The sequence below is a fragment of the Thamnophis elegans genome, chromosome 3 (genome assembly GCF_009769535.1).
Source record: "Thamnophis elegans isolate rThaEle1 chromosome 3, rThaEle1.pri, whole genome shotgun sequence".
Classification (NCBI taxonomy): Eukaryota; Metazoa; Chordata; class Lepidosauria; order Squamata; family Colubridae; genus Thamnophis; species Thamnophis elegans.
The window spans coordinates 112,974,950-112,994,785 of NC_045543.1; positions in this window are offsets into that span (position 1 = coordinate 112,974,950).

The following is a 19,836-nucleotide window of genomic DNA, read 5'->3' on the forward strand; positions in this document are numbered from 1 at the left end:
AATTCATTCAGACCTTTTTATCCACTAGTTATTTAGCCTCTTTTATGTTTGTTCAATAAATGTGTAACAAATACATAACCTTAAGGTTTAAGGATCAATAGTGCAGCATCTGTACTCACATTAAATCATCACCTTTGGGCCAAATGGGCTTTAAATGCATCTGCATGAGCTCTAGACATCTGTGCATAATAAACAGAGAAAAGAAAGATCATTCTTTAAATATGTCATGGTAGAGATAGAAATGTATACATTCAAAGTTCCATGCTGGTTTCTAGTGCATAGCTGGGGGGAAAAATTTGAGGTCACTGTTATTTGCAGATGACAGACAGATGAGGTACATAGCTAACTAACTAAAATAGCTATTATTATTATTATTATTATTAATTAATTAATTAATTAATTAATTAAATGTATAGGCTGCCCAATCCTGGAGGACTCCGGGCGGCTTACATAGAAGGAGGGAAAAAAAGAAAAGAAAAACAAAAAGAATAGATTAAAATTCACAACACGCATTCGTTCTAATCGGGGCTGGATCTTAACACTAAGGTCAACAGCCCCAGGCCTGCTGGAACAGCCAGGTTTTAACAGCTTTCCTGAAGGCCATGAGAGTGGGTAAGGTCCGGACCTCTGGGGGTAGCTGATTCCACAGGGTCGGAGCAGCCACAGAGAAGGCTCACGTCTCCACTGCCCTGAAAGAAATACGAGGTTGAGTGTGTGTCCTGCTCTGTGAGTTGGACCCTGAACTACTTGGGTCAAATCCAAGCTAGTTAACTAGTTAGAGGGAGGGAGGGAAAGAGAGAGGGGGAGGGAGAGGGGGGAGAGAGTTTAAAACATTAAACAACCTTACAAAGGTAGTGTACCATATGCATGCCAGAGGTGGTATTCAGTCAGTTCTGACTGGTTCTGGAGAACCGGTAACGGAAATTTTGAACAGTTCGGCTCTGCCCCCAGCTATTCGCTGCCTCTCTAGTCCCAGCTGATCACAGTCCCAGCTGATCGGCTGGGTCTTCTGTTGCTCTGCACAGGAGAACGGAGCTGGAAAGCAGGCTAGTGGGGTGGGGAGGGAATGGGGATTTTACAGTATCTTTGCCCTGGAGTGGGGAGGGAATGGGGATTTTGCAGTATCTTTCCCCTGCCATGTCCACCAAGCCACATCATGCCATGCCCACAGAACCAGTAGTAAAAAAAAAATTGAATCCCACCACTGCATGCCCTTTGTTGAAGTGGAAATTACAATATGTAAACCTGCTCTACTATGTATATAACTTCCCATGCCAAAGAGTAAACCTGATGTGACTACTGCAACCAAAGATTCTCACCATTGTACCATGTTTCTGAAGTAGATACTGCATTTGCTTCCACTTCATACTAAATTGCAGCTTTTGTAGAAGAGAGCATATTGTTTTTCTTACTCTTTATTATATTATTGTATACCCCAATAGACAGCTGGAGGACAAAGTCTGAGAAATTTTATGGGCTTTCTGCATGCTTGTCTATAATTCTATTCTTTACATAGAATTAGGAAATAGAGACAAAGAAACAGTTTGGTGTAGTGGTTAAGGCATCAAGATAGGCACCAGGGGGCTGTGATTTTAGTCCTGTCTTAGGCACAAAGCCAGCCAGATGTCCTTGGGCAACTCCAGGAAAAAGGCAATGGCAAACCATCCAAAAATCTTGACAAGAAAATGGCAGCACTTTTCCAGGCAGCCACCAGGATTTGCTGAGTTTCATGTATATTTATATTAGCATATTTTCTCTGCCATGTTAACTTTGGGGCAAATCCTTTACTTCTGTCCTTTGGGGTGACAGCCCCCCCACCATCCAAATCAATGTTTTCTACAGTTGCTTTCTGAGATGGAAAGAGAGAGAAAGAGACGGGGATCTCCACTCAAAGTGAAGTCCCTAATAGTATATAGCTGTGATGGCAAACCTATGGCACGCATGCCACAGGTGGCATGTGGAGCCATATTTGCTGGCATGGAAGCCCTTGTCAGCTCTCAACTTCGGTGTGCATGCGCGTGCTGGCCAGCTAATTCTCGACCTTCTGGAGGGCCGGGAGAGGCTGTTTTTGCCCTCCCCAGGCTTCAGGAAAGCCTCCAGAGCCTGGGGAGGGTGAAAATTCCCCAGTGGGTGGTCCCTCGTGCATGCGCAGGTGAGTGGGCATGCGTGCATGCGCGATAGCACGCACGCACACACACACTTTTGGCACATATTTAGGAAAAGATTAGCCATCACTGGTATATAGTTTAGCCCTTCAAGGCTGCAGGTTGGTGTGTTTATCTATGCATGTTGCATATTGTTAGAGAGAAGTGTAAAATGAGGAATAGCTTTTGTGCACTTTGAGTTGTTTTTAACTTTATGTGGTTTGTCATCCTTTTAAAAGAATAGTAGCGACATCCACATTAAATTTTAATGTATTTTAAACTATGAGCAACACCACAGAAGTGGGAATAGCAGTTGACTTCAGCATGAATCACATTTATCTTGGATAACAAGAAGAAAATGTTGTATCTACACTGAAAATGTTGTTTTATTATACTTTTTCAAAAGAAAAGGTAATTATTTATCATTTTTAGAGGACTGGAACTCCATTCTCTCCTTTTGTACACAACGTTCTTATTTCTAAGTGTAGGAAGTAAGTGTTAAATACTAAAAATGCTGCCAAGTGCAATAGCAAGGGAAGACCAGCTTCCTGTACCTTGAAAAGTTAGCAGCGAGATACAACAGCTTTTCTTATGCTTCTTGATAAAATCATATCTCCAAAATCATTATCTGCACTAGAATGATTTAAAGTACAAGAGTCCATGCGTGATCTTTTGTTTCAAGTTTTCTGAAGTATACAGAAGAGGAATCTTTATATATATATATATATTTCTTACTACTATGAGAAATCAAATGTTATGGGACATAGCAATCCTGCCGTCCATTTCACCCGAAATTCAGAGTCATTTAATTCTAAAGCCATCACTCAATGCACTTTAGCCTGAACCAAGCATAAAGGAGATATCAATTGTAGTAAATTATTTCTACGAAGGCAAAGTCAATACTGAACCACTGTGACTTCGATAAATGAAGGCAAATATACATGTCCTATGATAATGTTGCAGGACTCAATCTGGATCGGTCACAGGGACAGGAGGTTTAGTTTTCCAAGCTTTCAGGCCAGTGGTGGGATTCAAAATATATACTAAAGGTTCTGTGGGTGTGGCTTGATGAGCGTGACAGGAGAAGGATGCTATAAAATCTCCATTCCCTCCTCACTCCAGGGGAAGGATACTGCAAAATCTCCATTCCCTCCTCACTCCAGGGGAAGGATACAGAAAAATCTCCATTCCCTCCTCACTCCAGGGGAAGGATACTGCAAAATCTCCATTCCCTCCTTACTCCAGGGGAAGGATACTGCAAAATCTCCATTCCCTCCTTACTCCAGGGGAAGGATACTGCAAAATCTCCATTCCCTCCTCACTCCAGGGGAAGGATACTGCAAAATCTCCATTCCCTCCTCACTCCAGGGGAAGGATACAGAAAAATCTCCATTCCCTCCTCACTCCAGGGGAAGGATACTGCAAAATCTCCATTCCCTCCCCACTTCAGGGAAAGGTTATTGCAAAATTCCCATTTCCTCCTGATCAGCTGGGACTCAGGTGGCAGAGAACAGTTATAGATGGGGCCAATCAGAGGTGGTATTTACTGGCTCTCTGAACTACTCAAAATTTCCACTACCAGTTCTCTAAAACTGGTCAGAACCTGCTGAATACCACCTCTGTTTCAGACTCATATTGGAGCCATCCTCAAATGATTTCTCTCTACAGGAATGTGCCACACACATTCAAGTAGAGAGAAGTTTTCTTAGGATGGGCACCAGCTTGAGTCCGGAAACTCAAAAGACTAAACCTCTGGTTCCGGTGATGGACCCAGATTGAGTCCTACAAGTGTGATGTTTTTAGCGGCTGTCTTAAGGGTGATAAATGTGAGGAGCTTGAGAAGTCTCCTCTTTTTACTGCCTTGAGCTTCCAGACAAACAGCAGAACACAAATGCATTGCATAAATAACATTAAGTATATGCTACCACAATCTCTACATTTGTTTAATATAAAATAAAAGACAAATAAAAAGAGTCAGTTTGGTGTAGTGTACCGGGCTAGGAAACCAGGAGACCATGAGTTCTAGTCGTGACTTAAGCACAAAGCCAGCTTGTTAGCAATAGCAAGCAGGCAATAGCAAACTGGTTCTAAAAATCTTGCCAAGAAAACCACAGGGCCTTATCCAGGCAGTTGCTAGGAGTCAAGACTGATTTATCCTCAAATAAACAAATAAACTGCATTATGGTTTAATAGGGGGTGAAACAGATCTGAATGTGGATATTCATACTCTCATTTCTGTTGCTGAACAACATTCTCTCTTCATCTGTATTTGACAGTGCATAAAATAACACACATCCTCTATTTTCTTTCTGCCTCTGTTGTTTTGAAACAGATTAAATCATGCACTAAATACATAATTCAAATTAAATATATGCTGGACAGGGAATGGAGCCTTTCTGTATCTCCCTCAAATTTCAGGAAATAAGAAAATGCATTCTTTATTATTAAGTAATAAATATAATGTAAATTATTAAAATAATATTTTGCTACAGATTACTTAATTTAAAATATTCAGATCTGAGAAATATACAAAATTAAAGCAGAACCTTACTTTTTTCTCCCCACCTCATCTATTTTCATAAAAATAATGGCACTGTTCCTAAAACATGCTTCCTTAAAAAACCAAATTTGTATTGTAAATTGTGTAAAGCATGATGAACAAGGGAAACTAACGTGACCAAAGTGGCAGGGATAAAGAATAGCTTGATATTGGTAGCATTGTTTCATAAGAGAAATTGTTAATCCCTTTCCCAGCAGAATGGAATGGAACGGGAGGGGGGGGGTCTAATGGTTGTGTGGGTGGGTGGGTCTGGGTGTGGGTCAGTGGTGGGTTTCAAAAATTGTTAGAACCTCTTCTGTAGATGTGGCCTGCTTTGTGGGAGTGGCTTGCCGGCCATGTGACCGAGTGGGAGTGGCTTGCCAGTCATGTGACTGGGTGGGCGTGGCCAGCTTGTAAAATGTGATGAAAATCACTTAACAACGCTTTTTCTTAGCAACCAAAATGTTGGCTCAGAAACTGGCATTTGAAGCACGCAAGTCTTAAAGCTGTCAAGTTACAAGACCCTTGCACCCCTAACCCTATAGAAAAAAAAACCCAGGGATGTTAAAAGTGGCAGCTTTAAGACTATAAGGTTTAGATAGGACTCTTAGAGGTGGGTGGGGCAATTGGTGAACCAGCCAATCAGTGAGCAGCGGGCAGGGCAAGTGTGGTGTGGATGGGCTGGGGAAGGGAGCTGGAACCGGTTCTAAATGGCACGGTAGATTTGTGGAACCTCTTTTATAGAACAGGTTAGAACTGGCAGGAAGCCACCCCTGGTGTGGGTGTAGATAACTAAAGTTGTGGCACTATGTGCAATCAATCATGTAAAGGATTATAACTTTGATCATGTGGTCACAACAGCCATCTTGACTTTTTGTACCCCCACCTTCCATTCTGAGATATGGGATGTCTCCAATTTTATTTTTTGTTTGAAAATCCTTTTCAATGTTGAAAATGTCTCTGCCAGTCTCCAAAGATAATCTCAGTCATTTTGTGCAAGATATGGACAAATGATGCAACACTCTAACTCTATGGCAAAATAGTTCCAGAATTGGCTAGTTCCTTCCACTCGTTTTCAAAGAGATTCCCGCTCTCCAGAGCCCCTGGAACTTTTGTCAGGAGTTCTAGGTTTACAGAAATTAATAGTAATATTAAAGGTAAAGGTTCCCCTCACACATATGTGCTGGTCGTTCCCGACTCTAGGGGGCAGTGCTCATCTCCATTTCAAAGCCAAAGAGCCAGCGCTGTCCAAAGACGTCTCCATGGTCATGTGGCCGGCATGACTAAACACTGAAGGCACACAGAAACGCTGTTACCTTCCCACCTAAAGTAGTTCCTATTTTTCTACTTGTACTTTTACATGCTTTCAAACTGCCGGGTTGGCAGAAGCTGGGACAAGTAACAGGAGTTCACTCCGTTACGCGGCGCTAGGGATTTGAACTGCAGAATTGCCGACCTTTCTGATCGACAAGCTCAGAGTCTTAGCCACTGAACCACTGCATCCCTAATAGTAATATTAGCACTACTAATAAGAACCTGTCAGGTGCAAAGAAACAGAACAATTCGGTGAATAGGCCAAAGTAGTTTCTTTATTGTTATTCTTCTATTTACAAGAATTTCACCAGGCTAACTGCATTCTCTTGGGAAAGGTAGATAAAGGCTTCAAGAGTATGATCTCTGTCATTTCCTCCCATGGAGCAGCTCCAAGCTAGACAGCCTCTTTACACTGCCCCTCTTGTCTGGCTAGAAATCCCACCACAGAACCCGTAATCCTGAATGGACATATCTTGCATCTATTTAAACAGATTAAAAATTCTATTCTTGTTTGACCTCAACTCAGCCTGAGAATGTATGAACGTAAGAATTCTATTTTCTTTTCATTAATCCAGATGTGGTTCGCTCAAGTTTTCTAACTTCTGACCATAGCTCACAGTGTTAGAATTCCTGATGTCTTCCCATCCTAATATTAACCAAGTCTGAAGCTGCTTTCCTGCACAACATAGGCCAAGTTAGCCAGGTGTTGTCCTGAGCTTTTCTTAAAAAATAGAAAAATTTTCCAGCAAGGGCTAGGCGGTAAAGATTACAGCAAAGATTCTATTTTATCTAAAGAAATAAGAATAGCTGCAGATATGCACATTCATTAGGTACGTGTTATCATATTGAAGTGTGTTCTGCATTAGCAGCCATAAAAATATTGGCCCCAGTCACTAGGATGCCCCAAACTTTCAAGGTTTAACTTACTGCTGTTGTATAAGAAATATCACTAGAAGACAGTTATGCTACATTCTTCCTACAAAGTAATTCTAAATCTGATTGGATCAGAAATTTAACTCTTTTTAGCCATTTAGCTACCGTACATAAGGGCTGAAAAAGTCAGAAGGAGGAGGATGTACAGGTAATCCTTGTTTAGTGGCCCTAATTGGGACCAGCAACTCAGTCATTAAACGGGGCAGTATCTAATAGAAACCCTGATTGCACTTAAAATTTTATTTCAGTTTGCTTTGCTTTATAGAGCTATGAAAATTGTAATAGCAAAGATTCATCAGGAAATTACTTTTTCATCACCGTCGTAACTGTGAACAGTCAATAAACAAGGCAGTTGGTAAATGAGGACCACCTATAATCCTAATGGCTTTGTAAGTCAGTTGACCAAGCATCCTTTATTACGACAAACCTGGTTACACTGGAGTTTCTGATTATGGCAAAGTCACAGGTGAATTTGCACCCAATGTATGAACATCCATGGAGGACATGGGCCTTATCACTGCCTCTCACTTTATATTTAAATGCATGCATGGATTTTATAGCCAGACAGGAAAAATAGACAAAATAATAACTCAACAATGTGTCTAAATCTCTGAAAAGTAATTACACGAAGTGTTATAAGCCTACCATATTTTTCGGAGTATAAGACACACCTTTTTTCCTCAAAAAAGAGGCTGAAAATCTGGGTGCGTCTTATACACCAAATACAGCATGTTTTGCCACCCAAAGCCACGCCCCTTGACCAAAATGGCTGTGAATACCCTTATGGAGGCTTTCAGAGAGCTCCTGGGGGCTGGGGAGGGCAGAAATGAGCAAAAAACAGGCTGTTTTTGTCCCCCCCCCCAGCTCACAGCAGCACTCTATAAGCCTATAAGGCTATGCATGCAAATTTTTTATTTGAGCCCCCATAGCAACTTAGTCTGTATTGTCTTAAACTACAGGTAGTCCTTATTCTGTGACCATAAATGGAACTGACAACTTGATAGTTAAGCGAAGCAGTTGCTAAGTGAATCAGCTGCTATGCTTCTGATTTTACTTCCACTTTTGTTTGCATTAAAAGCTGCCAATAATCATTACCTGGAATGAATTGAAAGTAACAAAAGAGTCCACCACTCAGCCATGTCTTAGATGTGCACATAGGAAGACTAACATCTCAGTTCTCTATGGGAAATTACCTTCAGGTATTGATTCAGGCTACAGCATAAAGTATTTTCCCAGCATAAATCACTTCCTTTTTTTTCTTTTACTTTATATGTAAGTTACTAAAGTGGAAGCGAAGATCTGAAAACCCTTTTAAAGTTTGACATAGAACATGGCCAAATTTATATAAGATGAATAACTACTTTGGCAATTCAATAACTCCATGAATTTGGGCTCTGCAGAATTTCAAATTTAGAGGGGGAAAAGATGTTTTAGTAAAGGGGTCCCCAACCCCTGGTCTGTGGACCAGCATGCCAGAAACCGGGTCCTGGAAACAAGCAAAGCCCCATTTATGGAATGCAGGCAGCACATGATACCATGCTTCCTCTGGTCCTCAGAAAACCTCTCTCCACAGAACCGGTCCCTGGTGCCAGAAGGTTGGGGGCCACTGTTTTAGAACATACTGAGTGTATTAGGGCTCCCAGACCATCTGTCTTTAGAGTAGTTGCCTCTTTTTCTGGAATTTCCTGGTGACCCTCAACAAATAGAGTGTTTCCTATTCATAGGAAAATGTGAGCTTGGTTTAAGAAGATGCAGAAGCTTTCTGACTTCAGTTTGGAGTTTTGCACAGCCCTGATGTTCATGGTTGGGTCTATGTGCAGAAGAGCAAAGCTATCACCCATAGAGTTCAAGATATACAAGCCTGTATTGTACTGCTTCTTGGAAGGACAGCTACTGACACAAAGTGAATATACCAGCCACAATCTAAAATGTTTTAGACATCTCTGGGCCAAGCTGAGCTAGGATGAGCAGTGGCTTTTTTCAACATTTTTACACGTCGCAAAACAATGCATTTTGGTCATCTATAAAGAATGAATTATAGGCAGGCACAGAAATGATTAATCTCTAACAGCAATTCAAAGAAAAGGAATGTTTCTATCGTTCTCTTGAAGTAGAATTTGTTTTTTGGAATGATTCCACATAGCCAAGTTCAAGAGATGGAAAATTACTGCTCTCATTCTCAACCAACTTCATCCTATCCTAATATAGCCATTGTTATGAAGACAATTCAGAGTAAGGACAATAGATGCTGTCCTCATTTGACACTGCAATATCATATATTAAGGACATGATCCCCACTGAGTTGCTTGCAAGTATTATCCCAGCTAAGGGGATAAAAAGAGTTATTTTTTAGAAAATCAAGAAAATTCCAAATTTAAAAAAGTATAAAACCATGATAGGAAAACAAACAATCATAAACAGTTAGTAAACAGAATCTTGAAAAAATGAACCACAGGCTATTCATTATTCCCCCATTCACCCACCCACCCACCTGGTGTCCCTTTTATATGGAAGTTTTTTTCCTGAGTTTTACAGTATACGTTCCATTTCTGTAAGGAGCTTGTGTACTGTCTGATGTAATTTCCAGATTCATGTAGCAACTTGGGAGACTCTGAGGAAGACTAAAGCCACATCTACATAACCCGTCTGCTGTGGCATAAGGACAGCTCACTTAACATTCATGGAAAGCATGACTGTACTTCATACTGCAGTGCCCATCTTGTACCAGCTAGGCACTCGGGGTACGACAAAGTCTAGCTGAGGCACTCCAATATGAAAACAGTCTTTTTCCTCTCGCAGTGGCATAGTGCTAGCTATGTCAATACTGATATGCACATGGATGCAGAGTAGCGGTGAGATTCACTTATCTTCCCTACTGGTTCATAAATGTGAGCATATGTGCATCTGCACATGTGCATTGCCATGTGCACTGCTCGTGCATTCCGTTGGAGTGGGTGAGCGGAGCCTGAACTGGAGAGAACTGGCTGAACACCATCTCTGATGCAGAGGTTAGCCCTGTGACCACGTCTAAGACTATTCCTTCTTACATAGATCATATACATATCACTTCTGCCCATCATTCACTGATTATATTGTAGTTGTGACTTGATTGCCTGGTCTCTGATCTCCAGGTATCATCATTGCCAATGTTTAAGAAAGCTCCTCCTCTTAAATATTATTCACAATCAGGATTTGTCTGAATTTTTGAAGTCCAGATTTGGTAACCCTAAAGAAGACTCCAATGATATAATGGCATAGTCTCTTCATACTCTGATGCAGTTCTATTGCTCACCAACATGACTAATTCAGGGGAAGTGAAACCTACACCAGAAGGTAATTACTTACATGGATCTTCAGAGAATTTCCTAAAACATCTGCCAATTTAACCTCAAATGTGGTTCTCACTTTTATGGAAATTCATCTAGTTCTTGGTTTATCTTCCTCTTCCTTTAAGCACAATCTTCTTCTTTCTGTTTAATGGACTCATTTCAGGGTTGACTCAAGGCCAAATTATTTAAAATAGACTCTCTACTACAGTTCTGCTTAGGTCCAATATAACACTAGCTGATCATGATTTTAAGTAGGAAGGTTGTTAGAGGTTTTATCATTAGCAGTGTGAGTTTTCAGAGAACTCTCACCATCATCTTCTTGTAATCATTTTAAGAATGCTTTATGGTATTATTTTTCAAACTATTCATCATGACTCGTTAACAAGGAATATGTGGGCTAGAAATTGTATTGATAAATAACCATTATCAAGAACACTGGGAATTGCCACTGCTCTGGCTTATACATTGTGCTAAACTGTGTTTTGCTTAAGCCTAATTTATTGAATAAGTTTTAATCAGTTGGGTTCATCCAAGGTGTAAAGACCAACTCTCCAAGCAGCTTTAACTATAAGTGTGCAAATCCAAAAAAGCATTACCTTTGAAGATTACTATGAATTAACTGAAAACAACATTGTTTGAAAGAGCCTTTCCTATTCACTAAATAATTAAATATTGCATGTAATACTGAACATTCTCTCTCTCTCTCTGCTATTTGATATGGCTTTGTATTTTGGACTTTATTTCAATTAACATTTATATACTGTATTTTTATTGCTCATTTAAAAGTTTCCAATGTTTGCTCATTTTTTAAAATTTCTAATTTTGTATTTTTGAACTTTTAAAGGTACAAAGGCATGATAGCACATCTTTCAGCAAAAAAAGCACACTAAATTGTCTGCCTGAAGAAGTTATTTTTTCCTTATAACATAATAATTGAATGTTTTATTTTATTTCTATTCTGATTGTCATTGAATTGTCAATTCTCACTCTAAAACAACCTGCAGAATGAATCACACGAAGCACTAGCTACCAGAATATTTTTTTACTTTATATTTAAAAATATAAAATATGATCTAAAGATTAATATAACTCTTAATAGATTAAGCACTGACCCATATATGAACTTTTCCAAAGATTACAGTTATTTTGAATTATGCCTCAGGTCATAATTATGCATCTGAGAATGTTAACTTCTCCTGTATCGCTTACCTCAACCAAAGGAAATTTCATTAGAAAGACAGCCAATAAGTCCATCAATTAAATAGGCATACATACCTTTAAAAATTCCAACAAATATGTTAAAACATTGTATGACATATGATGTCATATGTGGAAAAAACCCTCCCACTTTGCCATGGACTTGTTTTTAATCCCAAACTTTGGGGAGATTTATTTATTTATTTTAAAATATTTCTATATTTGCTCATGGAAGAGCAAAACTGATGTATGAAATAAAAGAAACAATTAATAAAACCAACATTAAAACAAAAACCCAGCAAAGCACTTGTTAAAAATGCACAGAAGTCACAGTTCAGATAAAATCTCAGTCAGAACAATCAAATGCATTCTTGTTGTGAATAAATTGTTTTTGAAGTCTTTCTTGCAAATTGGCAGTTACGAATTCTTGACAAACTTTAGGCAACAAAATATGAAAAGGATTCTGGAAAAGGGCTCATTTTAGAAGCACAGATTTAGTTAAGACCAGAAAGTGTAGGCTGGAAAAATCTAGACAATCACTAAGAAGTAAGTGTGGAATTAAAGTTTTCTTGTATCTCTTTGCTTAGTGGCAATTCAGACTTTTGCAACCCAATTCTGATATCCCCAAATATCATAGTACATAGTGCATAGTACAATTCTAGGTATGTTTCTTCAGAACTGTTGCAATTGGTTCAACAATGATTAGCCTGAACAGGATTGGAGCTTGAGAAAGAGGGCTCTTCACTTAAAATATTGAGGCTGGTAACAACATATCCTTATTGAGAAATAACCACAATTTTGTACAATGGAACACATTTCGAAAATGGATAAATATTATATAATTTCCAGACAGCTTAGATGTGAGAAAACTGGGTCTTCGGTATGCTATGAAAACTTCACATTTAAACCTAAGTACCAACATTGCTCTGCCTTCAGAATGAAGGAAAGGAAGTTACTGCACCTTAGTATGAAAGTAAGGCTTACTCCTAGGTGTCTCGGCGTATAATTTAAAAAATACAGCTAAAATTGCAGTCAACAAGATACTGGGAGGATACAATACATGACTGAACAGAACAAACTTGTAACTGGAATTTACTTAACAGAAATGTTGCCTAGATTTTGGGGCATTTGTTTCTAAAATAGGTTCTAGAATCTTTTGCTCCTTATGATGCAAAGTGGCTGGGCCATCCGTATTGTACACTTTCAGGAAAGAGAGCACTTGAGATATTAACACTTTATACACAAGGCCCTCTTCATGTAATTATAGCTTCCACCTTCTGCTTAAAAATAGAAAATTTTAAAGAGATCATTCAGGCCCCCTATGCAGCCCAGCTAAATGAATTAGCTACTAAGGGCCACAAGCAATTGCATTTTTCGGATGAATTATTTTGAGATTTCATGAAGATCTGAAGCATGTCATTCGCATCAGGAAATGCACTAAAACAAAAAGGGTTGCAGCTTTTAGGAGGCTCTAAAATGTTTACTGTAGTTGTAAAAATTGTCACCTCTTTCTTAAATTTCAGACTGTTTGATCTGGCATCTAGAAAATGGAGTACTGCATAGCTAATTGCAGAATGCACACATAGATACATAAACACACATACTAAGTTCCTGCCAAATTGAATTGCTTGGGACCCACAAAGAAGCATGTATTTGATTTTTCAACTTTCATTTATTAAGAGTTTACATGCTGCCTTAAGAAATTTTGGAAGTTTAACTTACCAGATGCTGACCGGACAATGGTAATGACCCAATGCTTGTAATTGCTCCCTAATTGGCAAAGTTGTCACTTCTCGTGTGGCAGCTGCAGTGCATTTAGAAAACGTGGAGGGAGAGTGTTCCAAATGACTTAAGAAAGAGAACAGGAACAATCAATTCATTCTGGGTTTTTTTCTTCTTTTCTCAGATGAGTTCTGTACCTTCAGAAAGAAGGAAGGAAGGGAGGGGAGAGGAAGTCAACAACCCTTAGCTTTCCTGCAAAAAAATAAGGAAACGGCAGATAGCCATCTCATTTTCTCAAAATGTTTGGAAAAATAAACCAAAGGAAAAGAAATTCCTCAAGTATTATATCTTTATGATGGATTTCATAGGGTGAAATTTATAATTCAATGGATGGAATGTCATCAAAACAAACACAATGTTCCAAATACAGAGCCTTGTTTTGGAAGTCAGATGCCCGTATCTGCAAAATGCTGCTTGCTTAAGAATATAAACAATGAGAGAGAGAGAGAGAGATGTGTCAGCCACTCCACCTTTCCTACACACAGTTGAAATACCATTCTCAGTATCCATTAAAGTGTACATAAATGTGTATAAAGAGATAAATGTGTGTATAGAAAGAAAAAGGTGTTTTGTGATAATTATAAGCCAGAGTTACATATGTTACCATTCAGTAATTTTCTATTAATTTTTCTGATCTGGAACTTCCAGAAGCACCAATTATATTGAAAAACTTAAATGTAATTAGGACAACACTGAAAAGTATTTATTGGAAAGAAAGTTTGGCTCTAGAAATTCAGATTATTCCCTATCAAGCTCTACTTCTCTTAAAAGAGAAATTGGCAGTGCTAGATATCACATACAAAGCCTTATGGTATATGGTTCAGCCCTAGAAAGCCTCTTGAAGATCTAACTGCAAATCTTTCTGTAACATATAGATGATGCATCTGTCAAAGGACAGGTGCTTGCTGAAGGTCCTCACCTATCAGGAGATGTGACAGCAGGGAGCCAAAAGAAGACATTCTTTTGGAGAGGCTCCCTTGCTTTGAAACAAGTGGCCCCCCAGCTGGCCTGCTAGGACTTGTAAACACATTACTGCAGAAAGCCTTTGGGCCTTAGGTGCTATAGGACTCCCAGTTACAGGAATAGCATACAACTTGTATAGTAAAAATTACTTTACTATAACTTTATTGTGCATTTCTGTTTTGTGTGTTATTATATTGTAGATTTAGAGCAACATTAACCAAAATGCTTTTAAAATTCATTACTAAATGAATGGATATGTTGACTATGGTCTATACATAACCCTTGAACTGCAACTATTTCTACATCTCCAGATGATGGTGATAGCATGAAGTACATTTTCAAAACTATATTTAGAGTTTTAGCTGTTTCCAGCAGTTCACTCCGCATAGGTCTTGCCTTGATGAAAGTACAGAATTTTCAGATAACACAAAGTCAGCGATCCAAAGAAAGCACGGTGATGAGATCAAATCATGCTATAATGAAAAATCTGGTTTGGTTGCTCATTGTTGTCTTAGCACAAATCACAGGATTGTAGCCGTTAGAATTTACATTGTGTAGATATTGACTAGCTGATAGACTACTTCTCCAATTATAATCTTTTCTGGGCACTTAAATACTCAGTGGAGTATTTATCTATCCATCTATTTGTATTTTCAAAGGTCTTTCGTTCAGCACTTGGTAGACAGATTTCGCCTATCTTCCTTCCAAATTATAAAACATATTCTTGTGATCTTTCTAAACTCTGTTAACAGTAGCAACAACAATAACACTTACATGTATATACTGCTCCATTGTGCTTTACAGCACTCTTTGAATGATTTACAATGTTAGCACATTGCCCCCAACAATCTGGGTACTCATTTTACCTCATTTTACCTTTCTTTTAGGAAATAAAATTTACCTCTTTAGCCAGGGATTTAAATATGTCTTGATTTAATTTTAATAGTGATGTATTTGTATTTTGTGTGTGTGTGTGTGTGTGTGTGTGTGTGTGTGTGTTGGATGGAATGGTGGAATATAAATGAAATAAATACAAATGATATAAATCTAAAAATATATTTCATATAGTCAAGACTATGGGATATGCAAGAATGACTACTAGAAATAGTTTCATCTTCCTGATAGTCCAGTGAGTTGCCATCACTTTAAAATTATTTCATCTTCACTTCATATGGAGTAATCAACTTCAAAGCAGGATAGGCCCTTAGACAGAACAGTTACGTACATAGGTCAGTGATGGCGAACCATTTTGGCACCGAGTACTGAAAAGGTCAAGCGGAAATGTTGTGTGCATGCGCCCGCGCTCATTGGGGCTGCGCTCTGGAAAAGCCAAACTTCCTGGTTCTAGCAAACATGCGTACCCGATGATCAGCTGGCCGCCGTGCATGAACTGCCACATATGCACTGCCACACATGCACTGCCACACATGCACTGCCACACATGCGAAGGGACCACGCTCTGGAAAAGCCGGACTTCTGGATTCTGGCGTGCATGCATGCCCAACAATCAGCTGGATGGTGCACATGTGCATACTGGTTTTTGGCACTGCCGTACGTGCGAAGGACAGTTGATGGTCGAGCACGCATGCATGTCAGAAACCTAGAAAACCGTGCGTGCCAGGCAACATGGCTCATGTGCCATAGTTCACCATCATAGACATAGGTGAACATCAGCAGAGCTCTTCAGTCTGCAGCATTTCCATATCCAAAAGGAGAAAACAAGTGTAAAGGGTATTTTTTTTAGCATAGTTTGCTTAACTTGCACTGTTGAATAGAAGAACATTTTCCAGAATCATACATGGGGTGGATGGAGCAGAAAGAATAGAAACAGAATTAGGGATACTTAACACAGGGGGGTTTAAGTTGTACCTTTTTCCTCCATAATGATTAGGATGATTGTGAATAAATATACCCCATTTTATTTTATACCAGCAGCTCTAACTTTTTTTAAAAGCAAAATCAGATCTTTATAAATAGAAAAAAGAAAGGAAACAGAGCCTTGGGAAGTAGCTATGGCTATCATGTTTTTCCTTTGATAAGCTAGCTTTCCAGAACTAGTAGGATTCTCATAAAAAAGGAATATTTAATCTCATGGTTTTGTCATGTTTCTTTTCAAGGACTGTTGAATAGATAATGGTTTTTTAATCTTTAAAGTTGTCACCGCATGAAACCAGGGTTAGAATATAAATACTAGAACATGAAAAAATGTGGACTATAAGACAGAAATGGCAGTTAAAGTGGAAATACAAATGATAAGCCAAGAGAATGACTTGCATAGTTAATCCTTACTGGTTTTACAAAAGAAGTTTGTTAAACTTTGAGAAAGATTCTGAGATGGAAAAAAATGTGAAGAGAAATCAATCTACAACAATATCTGAATAAAATAAATATTAAGATTCCTGGAAGTAAAGGAAGGAATACAATGTTGGTTTATTTGACCAATGCTAAAGAGGATTGGTCAAATAGACATGTTTCTATAGAATTCTGAGAACTCTTTATGAACTTTTGCAGACACCAGGAATGAAAATGTTAATGATTCATAGATTGGCATATGGATAATGGTTTATGGATAAGGTGACCAGATTTTCAGATTGGTAAAGAGGGACACCTTTGACCGCGGGGGGGGGGGGGGGGGCTTGATTAAAAATTTTATATGGAGCAACAAAAATTTTCATACAATGCAAAAATAGTATTGTAATTTTTTTTATTTCAACATAACTACAATTTACAAATATAAATTGTAACTGTTGCCAAACATCAAAATTTTGATCATGTGACCATGAGGATGCTGAATGGTCGCTAAGTGTGAAAATGGTCGCTAAGTGTGAAAAATGGTCATCAGTCACTTTTTTCAATGCCATTGTAACTTTGGTCACTATACCACCTTTCTTGCCACAGTTCTTAAATGAATAACTGCAGCTGATAAGTTAGTAACATAAGTGAATCTAGTTTCCCCATTTGACTTTGTCAAAAGGTGATTATATGACCCCAGAACACTGAAACCATCATAAATACGAACCTGTTGCCAAACATCAAATTTTGATCGCTGTGACCATGAGGATGCTGCAACGGTCACTAAGTGTGAAAATGGTCGCTAAGTGTGAAAAATGTCATCAGTCATTTTTTTCAATGCCATTGTAACTTTGGTCATTAAGCCCATTATACCACCTTCTTGCCACAGTTCTTAAGTGAATAACTGCAGCTGGTATTTTGTATTTTGGATAGAATCTTTTTTTAAATAGTCTAAGACAATTTAAAAAAAGAATCCACACAGAATAAATTGAAGTAAAACATTTCAAACTATTCCACACAGAACAAATTGAAGTAAAAATATTTTTAAAAATTCTATGCACAATATATTTCAAAGTATTGTGCATAGAATTTTTAAAATGGTTTATTTCAATTTATTTTGGATAGAATAAATCTAGAATAGTCTAAGACAATTTAAAAAAGAATCCACACAGAATAAAACATTTAAAAAATCCTATGCACAATAAATAAACATATTATTTTAAAATACATTAAAAAATAAAAGAAAAAACTCAGCTCACTTACCAGCAGGCAGGAACTCCAAGTCAATCCAGAATGATGTAGATGTTAATGGCAAAGAACTGAGCAAATTAAAATGGTGAAATCAGTCAGGAAAATATTTTTCAAAGAAACTTTGCCACATTTTTTCCACACAAGCCGACCTCCAACCTCTGTGCCCCTCCCCTCCAGAAAATCCAGGAAGGAACACTCATGACTTCACTAGCCAAGTATTTCCTGCAGCTCTATGGTACTGAGTCATCTTTCTTATAAAATGAGGTAAAAGGGGCATGGGGGGGTCCTTTTCTTGCTTTAATGTTTTAATATCTTCACTGAAAGTACTGAGACAGAGAGAGGGTTTAGACACAGTGTCTTTTGTCTTGCCCCAGTTAGGATTTCTTAAGCAAATCCACTGGGCTTTCAACATGAAGCCAGAAAATCAGGATTTTTTAAAACGCCCCGGGACGGGACAAATTGATATAAATCGTGACTGTCCCGCCGAAATTGGGACGTCTGGTCACCTTATTATGTTTTATGGGAAGAAGAAATACTTTCATGTAGCCTTATAAAGGATGAAGAATACCAAGTTTGTTTGTAGTTGTTGTGATGAAGATTGGCAGTCACTTTAAATATTTTGCTTGCTTATTTTTGTTTTTTCTTTCCTTTTTCTTCCCCCCACCTTTTCCTGAAATTTCTGTCTCTCTTGCCTTTTTTTCTTCTCAATTTTGTTTGTAGTTTCTTTTATTAATGTCTTTTTTTAAAACTTCAATAAACATGTTAAATTTGCCTCCTTTAATGACTGTCACAGCACTTTCACACCTTAACTGCTCTTTAACCATTCAAACAAAAGTAACCACAGGAACTAGAGCTGAGCCACACACATTTGATTGCCACGGTTGTTAAGCGAATCACTCAGTTGTTAAGTGGGTAGTGTGCTCAGTAAGTAAATCTGGCCTCCCCCATCGATTTTGCTAGTCAGAAGCCAGTTGGGAAGTTACAAATGATGACCACATAAGTTTTGATTTCATCTGGGCTGTTACTTGGAACCCTGATATCTAGGACGTGCCCTAGGACAGTCATCAATATAGGAGTCCTCAACTTATGACCACTGTTGACCCCAACATTTCTGTTGTAAGTGAGATGTTTATTAAGTGAGTTTGCCCCATGTTATAACTTTTCTTGCCACAGTTGTTAATTGAATCACTGCAGTTGTTAAGTTAGTAACATGGTTGTTAAGTGAATCTCGCTTCCCCATTGACTTCGCTTGTCAGTAGGACGCAAAAGGTAATCACATGACCCCCAACATGCAACCATCACAATATGAACCAATTGCCAAGCATCTGCGTTTTGATGATGTGATTACAGGAGGCTGCCACAGTCATAACTCTGCAAAACGGTCATAAGTCACTTTTTTCAGTGACGTTGTAACTTCAAACAATCACTAAATGAACTGTTGTAAGTCGAGGACTACCTGTTACATGCCAGTTGCCCACTGCCCAAATTTTGATCATGTGACCATGGAGACGCTGCAATACTTGTAAGTGGGAAAGCTGGTCCTAAGTCTCTTTTTCCCCAGTCCCATTGTAACTTTGAATGGTCACTTAACGAATGATTGTAACTCAAGGACTACCTATTTGAAGGCCTCCATGGAAATAGTCCTTCAAGTACTAACTAATTCAAAGGCTGAAGTGCAAGTCCTACAACAGCCGCTCCATATTTTTTTGGGTCTTGGACCAACTTGCTTGAAGAGGAAACCAACAGGTATAGAGGTGAGAAGGACTGCCAAGTAGACAATCTCATCAGGTGACATTGTAGCCTTTGCAAGGGAGCCCCCTCCGCCATGTGCAAGCTGCCCCGAAGGGAAGGTTGAGTGGGATCACTTGTAGGGCAGGCAGATGGGATCGGGGGGGGGGATCTCTCAGTTTCTTGCGACATGCAGGGTGAGAAAGGGCAGAGCGCGACCTGCCTCCCCAGCTGGGATCAACATGCCTTGATTCAAAGGCTGAAGAGGGGGAAAGTGATCCAGGCTGGTTATTGGTTAAAGGAAGCAGACTGGAAACCAGGAGAGTATGAGTTCTAGTCATGCTTTAAACATGAAGCCAGTGGA